This window comes from Anser cygnoides, chromosome 3 (assembly GCF_040182565.1).
Source record: "Anser cygnoides isolate HZ-2024a breed goose chromosome 3, Taihu_goose_T2T_genome, whole genome shotgun sequence".
Taxonomy (NCBI): domain Eukaryota; kingdom Metazoa; phylum Chordata; class Aves; order Anseriformes; family Anatidae; genus Anser; species Anser cygnoides.
The window spans coordinates 35,876,215-35,894,140 of NC_089875.1; the positions used below are offsets into that span (position 1 = coordinate 35,876,215).

General features: G+C 44.6%; 1 protein-coding gene across 3 annotated transcripts in view; it reads right to left on the minus strand.

Annotated features, from left to right (window-relative positions):
- The window catches only part of VIT (vitrin), a 55,158-nt gene extending 54,770 nt beyond the window's left edge, over positions 1-388 (minus strand). For all 3 annotated transcript variants that reach the window (XM_013170623.3, XM_013170608.3, XM_066993907.1), the window contains exon 1: positions 143-388. The gene's annotated coding sequence lies outside the window, so the exon portion shown is untranslated. The remainder of the gene's footprint in view (positions 1-142) is intronic.
- Between the last annotated feature and the right edge of the window lie 17,538 nt (positions 389-17,926).

Below are 17,926 nucleotides of genomic sequence, written 5' to 3' on the forward strand. Positions count from 1 at the left end.
ATGCACACAGCTGGAATGTTAAACAAAAAGTTATGTCCCTACAGTTTCTTAGCGGTGAAAATATTTAACTACTATCAACACACAAAAAGGCAATATTCCCTCTCCCCAACAAACAAATACAGTAGAGAAACATCAAAATTACCTTGCTTGAGGTGTGTAACTTTTTATTCCTTTCCTCCACACAGTATGAAAGTGCTATTTTTTCCCAGCTTTTCTGTACCACAAACTCCAGCCAACATTATTCTAAAGAATCGGAGGCAGGCGGCGAAGGGAGGCCTGGACACCTTTTCTCTTTCAGAGAGGAGCTAATCAAACATTCCCATCGAGCTCCCAGCTCTGTGAAAGGCACATTGCCCTCCCTCCCTCCCTCCCTCTGCTCCTCTCTCCCTTTCTGACTCTCTCCCTCTGTCTCTCCCTCTCCCTCCCGCACACACAGACATAGAGAGCTCCTTACAGTGATTTAGCAGCTGAATTAGGCGGTCCTATTTTAAATATATGCTCCCTCCCACATGTTTTTTGGTAGGGATTTCTATGCTCCTTTTGCACTAGCCTGTCAAGAGTTTTTTTCTCTTTTGGAAGGTGAAGCAGCACTTGCCTGATGTTTTGGCTCAACTTTTTCCAGTTTCCCTATGCAGTTCAGCACTGTAGTTAAAGGACTACAACTAGTAGCCTGGAGTAAACTAAGTGGCTCTAAAGATCATAAATACCAGATTAGTTAGGTGAGAGTCAGATTAAAGAGGTAAAACAGCTTTTGAAGAGCTGGATGCCTTAATTCATGTGAATAGCATCTTATTTCTTGAACAGTCACTCTGAAGCCAGACGATTAGTGACAGAGCAAATCTGTGAGTCTGACCACGGAGAAGCAGAAGTATGAAATGAGCATTAGCATGACTCCTTTCTGATCAGGGTGGGTGCAGGAATTTAACAAAAAGCTGTCTAGGACGTCTAAAACAGCACTCAGTGTGACCTGGCCAAATGAGATGGTAAACAAAAGTCAGGTTACTTTAAGAGGAAAATTTTATCGAGACCATCAGGATCACAGCAGTCACAAGATTATCAAAGAAAGGACTGGTATCATACCCTAGGATACTGAAATGCAGGCTATAATCTGCAATTCCACCTAAGTATTCAGAAGTGTAAAGGTAACATGAGTGAACTTATGCTGTTTTATCTAAGATGATTATGGGTAAAAATTTACATTTAAAAATCTAGAATAAATACAGGAGAAAGAGTTCAAAAGACACATTGAAACAATACATAGTTTCTGGCTACTTCTGATTTAACAGTCCTGTAAATATATTTGGTTTCAGTGAAATTGATTAACATTTATTTGTGATTCTCCAGTCCAGTAGTTACAGAAACTATACAATAGCACAATGTACCAGTAAATGGTACAACAACAGAGGTTTATCAAGAAGTTTCAGCTGTGTTACTAGTTTATAATCATCCATAATGATTTGATTCTCTCAATGATTCTCTTAAAATAAAAGTCTAGACTTGCCATGGTAATCCCTTGTGAGGCAGAATAAAGTGTACTGGCAAAAATCTTGTCCAGACAGCAAATCTACTAGTGGACCTAGCTAGTAAATCCACTGAGAAACAAACCAAACCAAACCAAACCAAACCAAACCAAACCAAACCAAACCAAACCAAACCAAACCAAACGAAACCAAACCAAACCAAACCAAACCAAACCAAACCAAACCATCCAACCAAACAACAACAATAACAACAAAAAACAAGTCTTGTTAATTAAAGTTATGACTTTCAGAATTTCATCGGCCTTTTCATAATGCTTTGTGAGGTTCATTTATTCAGATAATCCTGGGAAGAAAAAAAAACTGAGTCCCTACGACTGCAATTTTAGATGTACTGGGGGCTAGACATCCAAATACTGGGGCTTTACAGCTAAGTGGCTGTGTCATTTCCCAGAACAACTGCAAGTCCCCTGATAGCCCCTTACTTACAGATGTTGATAGAAATAGTCTCAAGTGTTAGGGCACATACATTTACTGGTATTTAGCCACTTATTTTCCACTCAAGAAGACTATTTTCAGAAATCCATAAGCATCTATATGTATGTGTTTAGATTCCTTTATACATAGCTTCTTATTAGTAGGTCAGTAATTAACTAAGAAGCTTCTTGAGTTAAATCCTAACGTGACTTCGAAACAGAGCTGTATGTCAGGGAGTGAGAACAGAAGAGACGTGATGATGAGAGTGCTGACGAGCAAGCCCTTGGCAAACCAAGACATGGTCAGGCAGCAAAGAGCAGGACTGAATAGAAATAGCTGGACTGGTGCCTTGGGATGGAGGCATACGAAGCAGTGGATGATTGGGATAGCTGTTACATGCAGAAAGCACTCCTAAAGTTCTGCTTCTGGTATCTGCACCAGCTTTTTTGGGCTGTGGGTGTAGGCGTGCTGAACTTGGTCAGCAGGGTGTTGAAGCAACAGCTATAGCACCTCCACCTAGGTCATGCCCCATTGCTGCTGCTGCAGGGTGGTAGTTTTACAAGAGGAACAGCTGATAGATCCATTTATCGTTTTCCATGGCTGGATTATCTAATTTGTGGGTAAATTGTGCCCAGGGCAAAGAGCCAGCTTGGACCTGGCAGGACATAGCCCCAACGCAGTGCTGTTACAATTATTATAATTACAATTATATTATATAATAATTACAATTATAATATACAATTATAATACAATTCTTTTGTTTCCAGAAAGCCTGCAGTGGTGCAGCCTTGTCCATGCTGCACCCACCTGAGCTCTGCTCAGGGCTCGGGGTCAGGGATGCTGCTGGTGGGCTGGCATGTTTCTGCATCACTGCCTATGCGCTAACCTGGCATATCCTGGAAATGAGCATCCCGGGAACCACAGTGCAGAAACACTGAGTGGGCAGAAAAAGAAAAACTCCCTAAGTTTGTCATCATCCAGGGTATTCAGCCTCTCATCATTGTGTGTAATGGAGAGCTGAAGAGTATCAAAACAAAACACTGCAGAGGCCACAGGCTGGCTCTTTTTATCACAACACTTCCGAGCGCTGCCGCCTGCTCTCTTTCCTGACAGAAGTAACTCCCAGCCACCCAAGAGCTGTCAACACAGAGTACGGGAGCAAGAGGTGAACCTCGTTGTGGGGCTCCACTTTGGTGCCAGGATTTGCACAGGGGACGATCTGCTCACAAAAGAGGTGACTGTGCAGTCAGGAAGCCACTCGTTTGAAGACAATAAGTGTTGAACACTATTGTCTAGGGGGTGGAAAAAGGCTCGGTGTCTATGTGTGTTTGTGCCTCCTGCCATCACTTCTAATCGGAGGCCTCCGCTTGAGTTTGCTGTTACCTGGTAGTAATGTTTGTGGTGGAAGCTCTGAAGTTTTACTATACTGTTTTTTAATTTTTTCAATTAAAGCAGGATTTCAGGGGATATAGACTTTACTACCGCGTGGCATGTATATACAGACACAGACTTATACATATGTGTGTCACATGCCTAGTAAGTAAGGCTGAGGCATAGCACAGCCTCACTTCCCCACAGCAGCAGCTTAGTGACGCCATTCAGTAAAACATTTTACCAAAATCGCTGCTCTATCCCTTTTCAAGGACACGTGGGGTGGCTTTGTTTCCACTGTAATATGAGGCCTGAAAGAAAAGGACATCAGACCACTGACTTGTCCTCTGAAAGCCTTAATGAAGCGGCTGATGTACAAGTGAGTCTAAATAGTTTGGTTTCAAAGAGGGTTTGAGAATGTTCTTCATTTTTGAGGAAAATTTTGTGACCACATTGAGTGATAATCTACTCAGAGATTACCAACACACTGAAAGATAAAGCGGAAGACAGATGAGATGATATGATGCGCGCAGGTGATGCTGGCAGGGAAGCAGGAGACAACTTGGCTGAGACTCAGGAGGGAGGTTTAGTGTTTTCAGACAGTTGTCTGGAGCAGGAAGACCAGACACTTGCTAATGGATCCTAGTCACAGGCCCTTTACGTCTTCATTTTGAGATCTTTGGTCATGCAGAATTTTTAAAGTATACAGTTTTTGTTTAAAACTCATTGCTGGAATAACTGAAAATCTAACTGCCCTGAAGGGAAGGTCACTTCACTTAGTCAAAGCATCATTACAAATCTAACTTCAACATTTTTTAGTGAAGCTTTTGTTTATAATACAGCTTGTGGGTTTATGTTTCAGATGACACGGAAATGTAATGTCCCTTGTGTCTCCCATCCTCTGCAGAGATGTACAAGTAAACGAAAGAAACCTCACCTACGTGGAAATGGCAAATAAATTCACCTCTTCTGGGTCTGATGCTCACCAAGTGATATGTCCCTGGGCTGAGGCATGTGATGACTTGGCTATCACACCATGCACATCACACCATGCTTTTTATACTGAGTCGCATGGCACAGGGTTTGCTCTCTGCCTGGCCTCGTGCCGGCGTGAGGGTCTATGCCTGCCTGGGGATGCCTCCTGAAAACAGGATCCCCTGTTTTCTCTCTCAGAAAATCCCCTTTTCTCTCTCAGCCTCAGACTGCAAGGTAGTTGGCCCAACACAGATGGTTTGTCACTGCAAACCTTTCAAAAGGTCACCCCGCAGCCCCAGTCACTGGGACATACCTAACTTCAATTGGGAAATTTTTAGGGGGAAGACAGAGAGTCCGCCACACACTGGGCCTCTCGTGCTCCCAGGGCATGTGCTGATCTTCTGGCATGGGGCTGTGGACCACCCTCCTAAAACCATGGGGTCATTTGTCTTCTAATTGCAGGTAGGAAATGTAGAAAGAACTAGAGTGCTCCACAGCTGGGCTCACTGAACTGTGATAATTGCACAGAAACTGCTGAAGACACTTTCTCAATGGACAATGGCAGGCTAAGCAAGCTCTATTAAGTCCTGGCTTTGCATTTAGGAATGGAAAGAACTGACACATGAAATGATTTCTGCAAGACCACATGTAGCTGTGACACAACTAATCCCATCCAAGTGCTAAAAGAGCAAGGAACAATTTTTCTGCTCTCAAACAATTATCCTCAAGTCTTGTCAAGCAAACACTACTGCAGGAACCATGGAGCAGACACTTCTGCACGTTACAGCACCCCAAGGTGTCCTGCGCAGCCTGGCAGCCCTGCTCTCTGCAAGGACACCGTGGCAGCACATGGTAGCGCTGAGATCCCAACAAGCGACAGGGGAGTTCAACTTCTGCAGCACCGCTGTGTTCCTGAAACTCTATGAAATGAAATATTAATTTCTATGCTAGTGCGCTTAAATTAATCTGTGCTTAACATTCATATCTATATGAAGAAATCAAGGCACGAGTGTGCAGGAGAAAGTGGCAAGGCAAATAGGGGGTTAACATTGTTTGGCTGTAGCTGTTTAAAGCACTTACATCTAAATTGACCTCGGGTAAATAAAATAACCGATGTCCTGGAAGGCTTATATAAAATACACTGATGTGTTTGTCTTGTGTTTCAGAAAGGTACGAAGGGTGAATTATGTATGCTGGAGCTGTTGCCAGCATCAGAAACTTCTTTAAATAATTAGAGCAACTGGGTAGCCAAGCATCTGTTTTTTCTTTTTATGAATGGGGAGACCTCACGGGCCAAATGAATGCATAATATTGGTGTGCCTGGCTTAAATGGATGGATACCAATCTCACACAATGTAAATTTGTCCCAGTGGGTGTTTCTCAATGAAAATGGCAATGTTCATCTTTTCTGAAACTACAGAGAAACTGAGCTCTTTCACTAAGCCCCAAGCCATTTGTACACCCCCACAGGGAAGGCTGGGACAAGAGGTGCCCAAATTAGCCTGTTTGGGTGTGCCAGGAGGCTGCTGTCCCAAGGGTCAAGCTCAAAAATGGGGGTTCATGGCAGGAAATGAGAAATGGACCCTTGTCTGATGCTGATACATGTGTGACTTGAGCAGCATTTGTGTGGTGAAGCACTGGCACAGGTTGCCCAGAGAAGCTGTGGATGCCTGGAAGTGCTCAAGGCCAGGCTGGATGGGGCTTTGGGCAGCCTGGTCTGGTGGGAGGTGTCCCTGCCCATGGCAGGGGATTGGAGCCAGGTGGTCTTTGAGGTTCCTTCCAACCCAAACCATCCTCTGATTCTATGATTTCCAATTTTGCATTAACCATTTTTACCATCATGGATTTCAATCATTTTTTTTTAAGTTCTTGTCAGTCACTATGAAAACTTTTGACCTCATTTGTGTCTATAATAATCAAAAGGCGTAATGAAAAGTGAACTCGGGCATGGACAGAGGTGTTTATAATAAGGTGTTTATAACCTATAATAAGGTGTTTGAGCAAGCCCAGAAGTAACTACTATCTGTAAATAGTGTTTGTATATTTTGAGAGAGATTTAGTGTGTAGTGCACTAGCTATGGGCACGCAAACAGTAACAGTTAGGACCAACAAGTCACCTGGGTTTACTTGTAGATCTTGGGCTGTTGCAGAAAGAAACAATATTCATATATCGTTTTCCTTTAATTATCTCAAGTTCTTTCTCTGTAGGAAAAAAGGAAAACAGCCAGAGGATATACATGAGATACCACAGAGAGCTATCGTGGGCACCAAAAAATCTTCATTATTTCACCATGGAGCTAAATCTTCCCCAACCTTTTTATCCCCCATAATGGCATATTTAGAACAGGGGTGGCCACAAATGCCGTGTTGAAACATAGCTAAAGTGATCAGTAAATACCAATGAGGGAACAGCGCCCAACACTTCTGGGGTCGTCACATTGCATGGTGATGATGATGGCCTTTGGATCTGAAGGGGGGCAGCCAGCTTTACAAGCTGTTACAGTATGGAGATGTGCTGTGATGCTTGCATCTCACCAGCCTGCTATCAGAAACCAAGCAGTCACCACAATGGAATCCCATTTTAAGGATTGTTTTTTTTGGCAGAGCTTCCAGTTATCGCAAACAAAAATGTATAGTGACTGAACAGAACTGGGTCTGTAGGAAGTCTAGCATATGGATTTTGTTCATCCCAAATCCAGTGTAGGTGGGGATTGAGTCTTCCCAGAATAAGTGGGATATATTTTATAGCTGTACAACCACATATAAAAACTGATTCATTGGCACAAAGGTCCTTGTATGAGGAGTAAAGTCCTCTATTTAGGAGAGCGGTCTTCGTTGATAAGAAGTTTCAGCAGTGCCGAATTCAGCGCTGGAGCCTGCAGGTGAGGATGACAGCTCTCAGGAAACACAAAAGTCTTTTTCAGTGTGTTTTCCCTATCTAAGTGCTTTCAGTGTGAGACATGTGCTATCACTGCCACTGTTAATTCAGTTTGCCAAGAATACCAGGTCTCACTCTGGATCCCGGTGCCCTTGGCAGTAAAGCTCAACTATTCACTGCAAATCAGGCCTGGAAAATGTAAACCCAGTAACAGTCTTCTGTCTGTTCTTCCTGACTGTTTTCCCGATGTGTTTTCTGTTTACGCTCTGTAGGGCATCAGGTGTCAGAGCAAGTAGGTGATGCCAGTAAAAGCCACTTCACAGTAGAGAGCTCGTGGCTGCCTCCCAGAAACTGAATGCATCCCCTCTGTGGTGCCCTTATCCTTGTCTTCTCCAGCTTTGGCTCTTGGCACTGAAGACTGTTCAAAATGCAGGTTTTTTCTGGAGGCCGCATGCAGAAATCATAGTGCTGCTCTGGCAAGCAGAAGTGTCCAAACATGCAGAAGGGCCAGAACTGCCAGTGTGTTTAATGGGTGGATTAATGTATTTTCTTTGCTGGTATGCATCTTTCAAAACGGGTATTTGCCAGAGTTCATGAAAAGCCCCTCTGCACGCAGGCCCTGTGCAAAGGCTCGCTGTGTAAGGGCTGAAATCAAATCGCTCTCTCCCAGTCTTGTGGCAGTGGCTTGGTTCCCACCAGGGTCTCCCACCCTCCAAAGCCTGCTGGGCTTGTGGAGGTCCATTTGCCTTCAGGGATGCAAAATTTCCAGGATGGACCCAGCTGGCAGATGGTGGCATGGGGGGAGGGGGGTATGAGGGATCGTGCCCATATTCCTGAGCGGGAATGTGGGGAGACAGCAGCCCGAGGGCAACATGGTGTCCCCTCATGTCCTGTGTAGTGCTGCACCCATATAAACCCCTTGTTGTGTGGATCCAGATGCTGGCAGCACCTTCCCTGGGGAATGTTACATGTTGTGGAGACAGTTTCAGCAAGGTGCATCTCCGTTGGGAAGCAAAGAGCAGAGCTTCTGGGGTGCTGGCATTGAGGGAGAGGGGGAAGGCAATGGGGAAATGGGAGGGGAAAATACGGTCCTGCTGGAGGGATGGGGCAGGGGGAGGGCGCTGGGGGGTTAAGCAGTGGTGAGTCCCTGTGATGTGGATTCAAGGGGGGGTTTGGAGGGATGCAAGGGCTACCTCGGGCACACAGAACCCAATAAGGTACCCAATAAGGCTGCCTCCAAGGTACCCATTACCCTGTTGTCCACCCAGGGCAGCAGAGTCAGGCAGCAGCTCTGGCAGCCCTGGTGGGGCTGCAGGGCAGGGCTGAAGGCAGGAAACACAGCCGCCTTCCCCATGCCCTGGATATTTGCTACTAAATGTTTATTGCAATATGCGTGCAAACAGGACAAATATGGGGAGTGCTGACTCTAAGTGGGTGAAGAACTGTTCTGACCCTTTTTGCTGCCCTTCTATATATGCAGGCCATTGAATTTCTCCTGCCTGTAAATGCACAAGTTCTTATTCCTTACTTCCTAATGACCAGGGTGAAGGGAAGGTGATAAAAAATGTTTGCTGCCCACTGTGAGCACAAAGGGAGCACACAGAATAATGGGCTGTTCACCTTCCCACAGCTGGTCTCCTTCAGCACACGGTCTCGGTCAGCTGCTTGGTACATTAGCAAGGTGTTACTAAACAACCTCCCCTTTTCTATCATTTTAGCTAAGCAACAAGTTGTTTGGGACATTTCCAGCCATATAGAGCAATGGGGTGTACCCTATGGGACGAAAGATGTAGACACAAGTTTCTGCAGTGTGCTAGTCTGCATCCATACTTTCTGAAAGTCAGTAATTTCTCATGATTCATTTCAACTTAAAAAAGCAGAAAACAGTATGTATAAATATCATGCCATGCTGTAGCAATTCAGTTAATTATAAACTCAGTATTGCAGAAATAGAATCGAAAAGGAGAGCTATCTCTCCTTCTTCTATAATGCCCTTACAGGCTGCAGAAAGACCCAATGCAATTTTAAATAATTTGAAATCAATCCTTGAGAAGAAAGGATGCTCTTCTCTTGTATATAAAAGAAAAAAAAAAAGTGAACTTTCAAATCTTATTAGAAAAACAAATCTCTCTGAATAAGCTCTATCCTCTGTTTCCTGCCGCCAGTGCCAAAACTATATATTACAGGGTAAGCTCTGCATTTTGATCCCCAAATTAAGTAAATTACTTCTAATAAATTGCTTTGTCACAAGCACAGTTAAGCTGGAAATACCGCATGCATTCTTATAATTGCCAGCATTAAATCTCCATGAGAACTGCAAAAGGAAAACCTCTGCATTTTGAGCTTTGTAACTCCTTTGTGTATTTTATACTACGGAAAATACTGTCTGCGCTTTCAAACGTTAATAACCGGCGTTTTCCACCTTAGGTTCTCAAAGCTCTTCGCAAAGAAAGGCGAACAATGAAAGAATGTGAAAAAGGCTTTTGGGAGAGAGAAAATTAAATTACACTTATGCTCTTATGAAGTATCAGAGGACAAGAAAGGCAAGCAGCTTTTGCAGAAAAGAAGGCTGAGAAGCACAGAGCTTACAGAACAGAGCTGGGAAGGGCATTTGGGTTACTGAAGACACATATGGGGCCAGGTATCTGTAGAGAACCCAGACATGTATCTCCCAAGGATTGCTCCACAGCTGTCATCCCCACCAACCAGCCCCAGCTGGGCCTGCCCAGCCCTGCCCTGCCCTCACCTCAGACAAAGCTGGTGGAGGAGGGCTCTGCTCTGGTTTCTTGTGATTGTTGGGGGCTCTTCCACGAGAAGCTCAGTAGGTGACTTTGGAACCTGGTGGCATCTGGGAGAAGATGTAGGGATGTACGAATAAGTTGTCTTTTTAAATCCAGCAATTAAAAATGAAAATGTTGTGGACAGGTTCTACGTTTCATAGCCCAGTGAGAGGTGCCTGTGGTCTTCACGGCTCACAGAGGAGTTTGGGGCTCTGCAAATAGGTGCTGCAAAGACAAGTGTGAGGGGAAAAGAAGGTGCTTAGGACCAGACAAAGTGGAAATGTTTCATGCTGCTGCACCCACAGCTCTACACCGCCACCTTGCATGCTCAGGTGAGTGCTTGGACTGCACGTTTCAAAATGCTGATGGCTTCTGCGGCATCCTGGTAGGAGGCTGGGAGTCCCAGGGAAAAGGTCAGAGAATAATTAAGCTCGGAGGAAAGGCATCTGCCCTATTAATTTTGCTGAGTTATAGCTGCAGCCATACCTTGGTGTGTCCAGACCCCAGTTCAGTTTTTGCATTTCCTATGATAGTTCACAGAAGTAGAGCAGTGCAAAGGTGGTATAAAATCTCCATTGTGAATTTATTGTAGGCTCTTATGTTCTGGTGACGGTTTCTGTGAGTCCCTTACTGTGAAGTGAAAAGATGTTTATGATTGGTGAGAAATGTGGATGACGTGTTGTGCGCATGTAACGTAACTGCAGGGAGAACAGAAGAGACAATCCTGATTCACGCTAGTGTCAGAGAAGGAAGCATCAGGCCTGTGGAGCTCTGTTAAATGGTGTGTTCCCCTCCTCAGTGAGCTAATAAAGGACAAAACCAAGCTGTGTCAGCTGGGATGTTAAATATTATGCGCTATCCTGCGTTATAGCTCACTGAGTGCTTTGGCTCTTTGCTCTGGTTTGGTGGGGTGGTAGAGCTGCTGTTGACAGTGTGCTAACAACCCCGACGAGCTGTAAATATTCGCTAGGGAGGCCACTGGTGCATCCTGCACTGGTTCTGTACTCAGCCCCAGCTGTGTTTGCTGAACGCCCCTTTCACTGCCTCCTCAATACACGGGCTTTCTGCCATCGAGCCGTCTTTGCCATGGATTGGGATAGCCTGTATATATACTTTGCATTAATACTTGAAGGAGTTCAGATGCCCAAACCTCAGTTTCTCTTCTTTGTGCCACTGTATGGAAAAGCCTGTAAATAAACCTGCAAGTGCTGACTCTTACCATCCAACTGTTTTTGTCTAACGAAGCAGACAGTGATTTTAGGAGGGGACAATTACATCTTAAAGCTGTTGCTGCTCTGAAGTGAATTTCCTTGGTCTTCACAAAACTAATGCTTCATAGCCCAGTCTAGTCTTCATAGGTCAGGTAAAATACAAAATCCAATCTTTAATAAAATTCAGGAAATCTAACTGTAACTTCCTGGCCCTGTTGGTGGAGCTCTGGTACGAGCCCTGTCTCTGGCTACTTCTCCAGAGCATGCCTGGCATCAAACAGAGATTGCACTGGCAATTTGAGAATATATGCTGTTCTCAAATGACAATGTGATGTCATCTAATGACACCGTTTTACTAATTGTCTTCCTGAGAAGAAGCATTTTGGGATAAGTGATCCATTTCTGATAAAAGAAAGAGACTTTAAATTTTCCTCTGTGCTAATTCATCACTTTCCTTTTGTTCTGGGAAGCACATTTTTTCACTTCTCTGCAGGGAACCTCTTCAAGACAGATGCAGTAAAAATTCTATTGTGAGGAAGGACATCCAATCCTGTACAATACTGCCTTTTTGTTTTCTTTCTTTCAGTAAGTGAATGCATATTGTCATCTAGTAAAAAGCCACCTTACAAGAATGAGTAAGAAAATTAAAACAGGTACTGATTTCATATAAATTGGATTAATTTGCAGTAAGTGTTTGCTTTTAGGCTGTTCTATTTCTTTTCACACCTAGGGTGGAAAAGGGAATCAGTGTACCTATATATATATATACGTATGTATGTATCAAAAGGGAATCAGTGTAATCAATAACCTTATTCTGCAGTGCCTAGACACTTGATCTTGGTGTCCTCTTGACTCTATACTGTTCACTTGTTCTGTGTGTTGGCCTCATCTTGAGATGCTGTGGATGAAATCTCTGCTAGTTAAAATAAATCAGTTGGCTGTTGCTTGCAAGGGAATAGTATTTCTGTCCCATATCTCTAGGATAAAAAGGGACGACCTTTTCTGCCCCTGCTCCAAGTGACAGACATAAACACAGGTGAGAAGGAAGAAGAAGAGGGGGTGTTTCCCTCTGCTGTCCTCTGTTTCTCCTTCCCTGAACGCCGTGGGGAAGGATGCAGGCGTGATCCTGGCTGCTTGGGTCTGGCAGGAGCGAGTGTAGCCACTGGGGAAGATCATGTGTTGTGGTCAGTGCCTCAGCAGCAGATCCTACAGGCATGGTCGTGTTTCAAAACTGCTGTGACCATGAACATTACAGCTGTGCCGTTATGCAAGGCTGGGGGGATTTGACACTGGATTTGCAAGGGATAATGTTTGTGATGGCTCTTTCTGGAGGGAAGCAGAGGTGGTGGGGCTTACTTCGGCCACACAGCTTCTTAATCACAAGGTTTTACACAGTCAGGGTCAGCACTATACTGGTGGTGTAAGGAATGTGAGCTGAAGCCCTGAATTTTCATCACTGGAGGGGGTAGAGGAATTATCTCTCTGTGATATTTAGCTATTTCTGCAGCTGAATGTCATTATTGACTACAACATTTCAAATGAATAGCTCTACACAGATATTGCACTGCTGCAATGTGCATAATTGTGAACACTCCTCAATATCTTTCTTCCCGCCCCCCTCAGCCAAAGCACAAACACTCATTTCAGGGCTAAAGATATACTCTTCAATCACTTCTGACATTTCTTTGTTGCTGCCTAATGAAGGATGGTTTGATGGGCTATGTAGAAGGGTTATATAAGCGCTCGCAGAGGCTTCGTTGTAGGATCACAAGTGGGCAGCAGTTGCAAATGTTAGCATTTGACTCTGGAGTTTCTTTAATCACAAGCCTGAATGCCTGCATGGTGCAGGGGACCGTGTCCCCCCCGTCTGGGTTTTCTGAGTCCCAGTGAAATGTCATGGTATAGAGGACTGAGGGGCTCAAACAGCAGCCGCACTGCTGTCCTTGCCTTGCTGACAAGGGGCCTCTGTGTGTCATTGTCTGGGGGGAGACGGCCCATGAGGGACATGCCAGCTGCACCTCTCAGCTTTCCCAAGCCTTTCCAAACACTCTTACAGACTGCTTCTTTCTTTAATTGCATTATTTGGTTTTTAAGCTTGTTGCTGAGCAAGTGTGGCTGGCCCACGCCTGGCTCTCAACTGGCCCACGCCTGGCCCTGTTGTTGCTGTGGGTCCGTTCTCCCGTCCTCCATTTGCAGCCTGGGCCTACGCAGGGGTTTACACACCAACACGGGTGAGCTGGCTGTCCTGAGGGGAGTCTGGAAAAGCTTGCCGTGCTGTGTTGTCCTCATTCTGGTGGATGAAAGCAGTCGGTTCAGAATGGGGGCTTCCCATGGGCAGCTGTAGGCTGGGTGGCAGGGTGCTTCTGCCTTGCGAAGGAGAGGTGGGTTGGCTCTGGGCAGTGAAATGCTGCAGGTCTACCAGGTAACAGAGGAGGAGGTAAACCTGCTGTTGCGGTTAAGTAGAGGAAACCATGTCTACACTGTTAATGACTGCAACTGTCCAGACTACAGCGAGTTTTCACTCTGCTTACTGTGCAAGACCCCATATTAAAATATACGATAAATCTGAACTTTTCGTGGCAGAATTACTTCTGCTGTGTTCTGCTGTTCGGAAAATGATCAGATTGTTTGGGATTAGAGGCAACTGAGGCATATTAGTTTCATTAAAACCTTTGGGATCTTAGAGCTGAGAGACCATAGGAAAAAATGTTTTGCCTTGCCTTAACTCCCAGCGGCCTGGCAGTAGCTCCCTACAACTTGATTGTAGGGAGATATGGGTCTCAATTCTGGAGGTAGAAATTAAAATTACTGAACTGGTCATTAGCCTGGGATGATTTTGTCTGAAATAACACTTGTGAATGCTTCTGTACTTGTGTACCTTTCAGTGAATGAAGCTGAGCATTGTGTCATCAGGTAACATGGTGTCAATCCAGTACTAGGTAAAGCCCAATTCCTACTCCCTTTAAATCCACATATAGGCCGCATGCTGTCCCAAGAATTGCCTAGCTTTTCTTGGAGGAGTTAGTTTTGCTCGTTTCAGGCAGCAGTTCCCTGTATTGTAAGAAGTGCTGCAAATCAACTTGGTTTCTCTCACCCTTCTGTATGAAGGGAGTTTGATATGAATCCATTTAAAATTTATCTGTGGTGTGTGGCAAGGCTTTCCCAGGTCACATCACCAAGACCTGCTTGCTCATTTATACTGCCAAACATTATTCTTGACTTCAGGCTTCCTTTTACAAATATTGTGGTGAATGTGACCCACAGGCCCTACTGTTTGGGCAGCTTGCACTGACCTTGCACTAGACCCAGCAGATGTGCCTCCAACCACATGTGCACCCTCCATGCTCATCTGGACTTTGCTCAAGCAGTGGCTCCTTGCAGCGGTCAGGCTGGCTGGTGCGCAGTGTCAAAGGCTACCAGAGGTTTTTGAATATCAGCAAGGGAGAGGTGGCATTGCAGTGATCTGTGCGAGTCCTTCCACTTCTGTTCTACTAGGATACATACTACTGCATAATTGAATGCTGTGTTTGTTATCCCCAGAGGGCTTTTGTCACATTCAGTGAACGTTAAAGATGATGATTATTGGCATGGACAGCTGGTAGACAGTATTCAGAGTGTGTCCCTGATTTATTTATTTATTTTTGTATTGGCAATAGGATTATTATTTTCCATGTAGTAACAATCTGATGTGTTGTTATTGCAGTACTGTTTGGACATCCTTGAATCTTGATTTTATTCTTGTACTTCTTCTGCACATCAAGTAGTACCCCCAAGTGGGGGGCTGGTGTGAAGTCCTCACTGAATTAGGCTGGAATTAGGCACTTCAGACCATATGGTATACAGAGACCCATTTGACCCTACAGGCACCTTCACTTTGGTCTGCAGAAGTTCCTGAAGTGTTTGCAAAAGTCTTTCGCATTTGTTGATGCACTGAATAGGTTCAGACTTCGGTCTTTGGCAATTTGAGAAGTAGGCAGAGGGACAGATGCAGCATTGCAAGAGAACCTGATCTGCGAGGCTGGCTTATAAATAGTGCTTAACTGTCCAGGTAGTTCAAAATACTGACATGGTAGCATTGTTCCTTTTTTCATTATTGCCCAGAGGTGAGAGCATTCACTGGGGCAGCAGAACAAAGCTCTAGTACAGCCCTACCCTTGGGAAAGGATTTTTCTCTCCATCTCTTCTTCGTATGAAAAGTGCCAACCATAGGACGCACTTGGATTGGTGCACCTTGTATCTACCTTATCTTGTTAGTCCTCACAGCAAAGAATAAAGCATTTATAGGTGTGGAGAGAAACCCTGCAAAGGTGTGCAAGCCTAAGTAGTTCGAACTGGAGTAAAGTCATTGGCTTTGAGAGGTCAAGGGAGACTTGACCAGACTTGATCTCTGCTACCAGAAATGCTTTACATGAGTCATTAGATAAAAAGGCATAAATAGCACTGAGAACAGGGACTGGTATGCAGTATACTCTCCTACTTCCTCTAACTACACACTCAGGTTATTTGTGTTACCATTAGAAATGTCAAAGCTATGAAGAAATGCTGTTATGTATTTCAATGTGCTGACACCCAAAGGGATTTTCAGCTCGGCAAAAATGTCAGCAGGGAAAATGTGAGCCCAAAAGGTTTTCTTAGCATTAATGAACAAATTATAGCTTTATCATATTTTTTTTTCCTCAATCAGTTGCAGCTATTTTTAAGTGTGGAAATTGAATGTAAGTAATTCCTGCTTAACTTTATTGCTTGAACCGTGTAGCCCAAGTAAAATGGTTGTGGCAGTAACAGGGATACTGGTAATCCGCCTGCAAGGTCAAGTTGTATGTACAAACCTTAATAACTGCAGTGATTGAGGTGTAATGGATATGTTGGTTATTATGAATAATATAGATAAGAAATAGTCAAGTAAGAGCTGACGAGATATTGATGCACATGTAAATACATTAATTGTGTAGCCATTAAGAATTCAGCTGCTTGAGTGTATTGCTGCTAATCAAAATAGGGAATGTTTGGAAATGAATATGTAGGGTAGTTAAAGGCATATTTAAAAGGTGGCTCAAGTGTTTCAAGCTTTTTGCAGAGTGACTTTTATTGTGCTGAAGCATGTCATTTTTGCCAGAGTGCTTTAGTGATGCCAACAGGGCTGTGAGTACAGAAATGGATAACAAACAGCAAGGTTTGCTGGCTGCGTTCCTTGCATCTAGCAGTAAAAGAGAGCTAACGTATGTCTCAGATCCTTCTGGAACAAGCCAGCAAATGCTGACAGCATCCTTTGGAAATGGTAGGATTGCTTGTCCTACCACATTCAGTTACAAATTTCACAGTAGTATCCAGTGTTGAGTAAGAGATACAGAAGGAGCCTACATGCCAGAGCTTCTATGCCAAATGGAGGAAGGTCTGAACACATTTCTCTTCCAGCATGACGAGAGATTCCTGACCATTTGGCTGCTAGCAATAGTCATGGGATCTCAGTTGTGCAGACGGGCACTAGAGCATTCAATAAAAAGCACATCTTTTAAAAGGACCCTGGTGGAAGCAGCGTAAGACCTGGGTCCTGTATACAGGCCCATGCTGCCTGCCTGCTGTGACGCCTTCACACAAGGTAATGTGGCAGCACTAGGATGGGATGTCCTCTTTCATGTTGATAGGATATGTTTCCACCTTTGACATACCACCTGCTTTTAGCAGTAGAAAATGTAAAAACATAGTATTTCAAAACTGACAGCTTAGGAGCAGGTGGTCCTTTGCTTCATCCAGGGGCACGGGACCTCCCTTCTCAGACCGAGAGCATTCAAAGCCACAGTGTCCCAGGAGAGCATCCTTATCACCAGTGTATTGGTTGTGACAACAGCCCTCTTGCATCCGTCCTGATAAAACTCATCCACTGCAAAAGCAAATTGAATGTTTGGGGAATGTGATGTTGAGGGAGGGATAATTTGGCTCTAGGCCTTTGTATGCCATTTACACGGTATTTCATTGTTACTGAGTGAAAATCGTAGGGAACTGAGTGTAGGATTCCTTCATCTACCTTCAGCAGACCTAGGTCATGTCTTCCCTAGCTGATGCTCTCAAGCCCCTCAGCTCTTTGCTGCTCCCTGGCTGGTGGCATGGGCTTGGCAGGTGGAGCAGCCTCCTGTGAAGGCAGAAGCAGGGGCCAGCCTCATCCAGGCAAGTGTGGGACCGGAGACAAAGGGAGGAAATGCAGAACAGGAAAGCAGGATGGAGGCAAAGCGTTCTGCAAATTAATCTGCACACTTGAAAACCTGAAGTGCATCCTCTTACCTGCACTTGAGCAGTAATGGGTTCTGGATTTTTTTTTTTTTTTTTTTCTTCTGTCTTCAGACATTTGCAGGTGCCTTGCATGTAGCTACAGGATGCTGTTGCTTTAGGGCTGGAGGCTTAACAACAGGAGGAACTTCAGTGACAAATGTGCTAGTGCTGTTACTGGGCCTGGAGCACAGGTTGGTGCCTGCAAAGGCATCTGTCCCCTTTTCCCCCGAGTAACCCGCAAAACCAGATGTTCTGCTCTGCAGACATGCAGTCTCATGGTACTACCCTGTATCCACAAAGCACAGTAGCCTTAGGAATGGCAGGAGGGAGTTATGCGCAGTCCAGTCACAGCTTTTGCTGTGTTAGCTGTTTCTAGGTGTGTTTCAGCAGGTATGTATCCTTCAGCTGCTCCTCTGCTTCTCTCCCTCTTATCCCTCTGTTCTGTTCATGTTCTGGTTCATTTTAACTACTCTCTCATCTCCGTCTCGC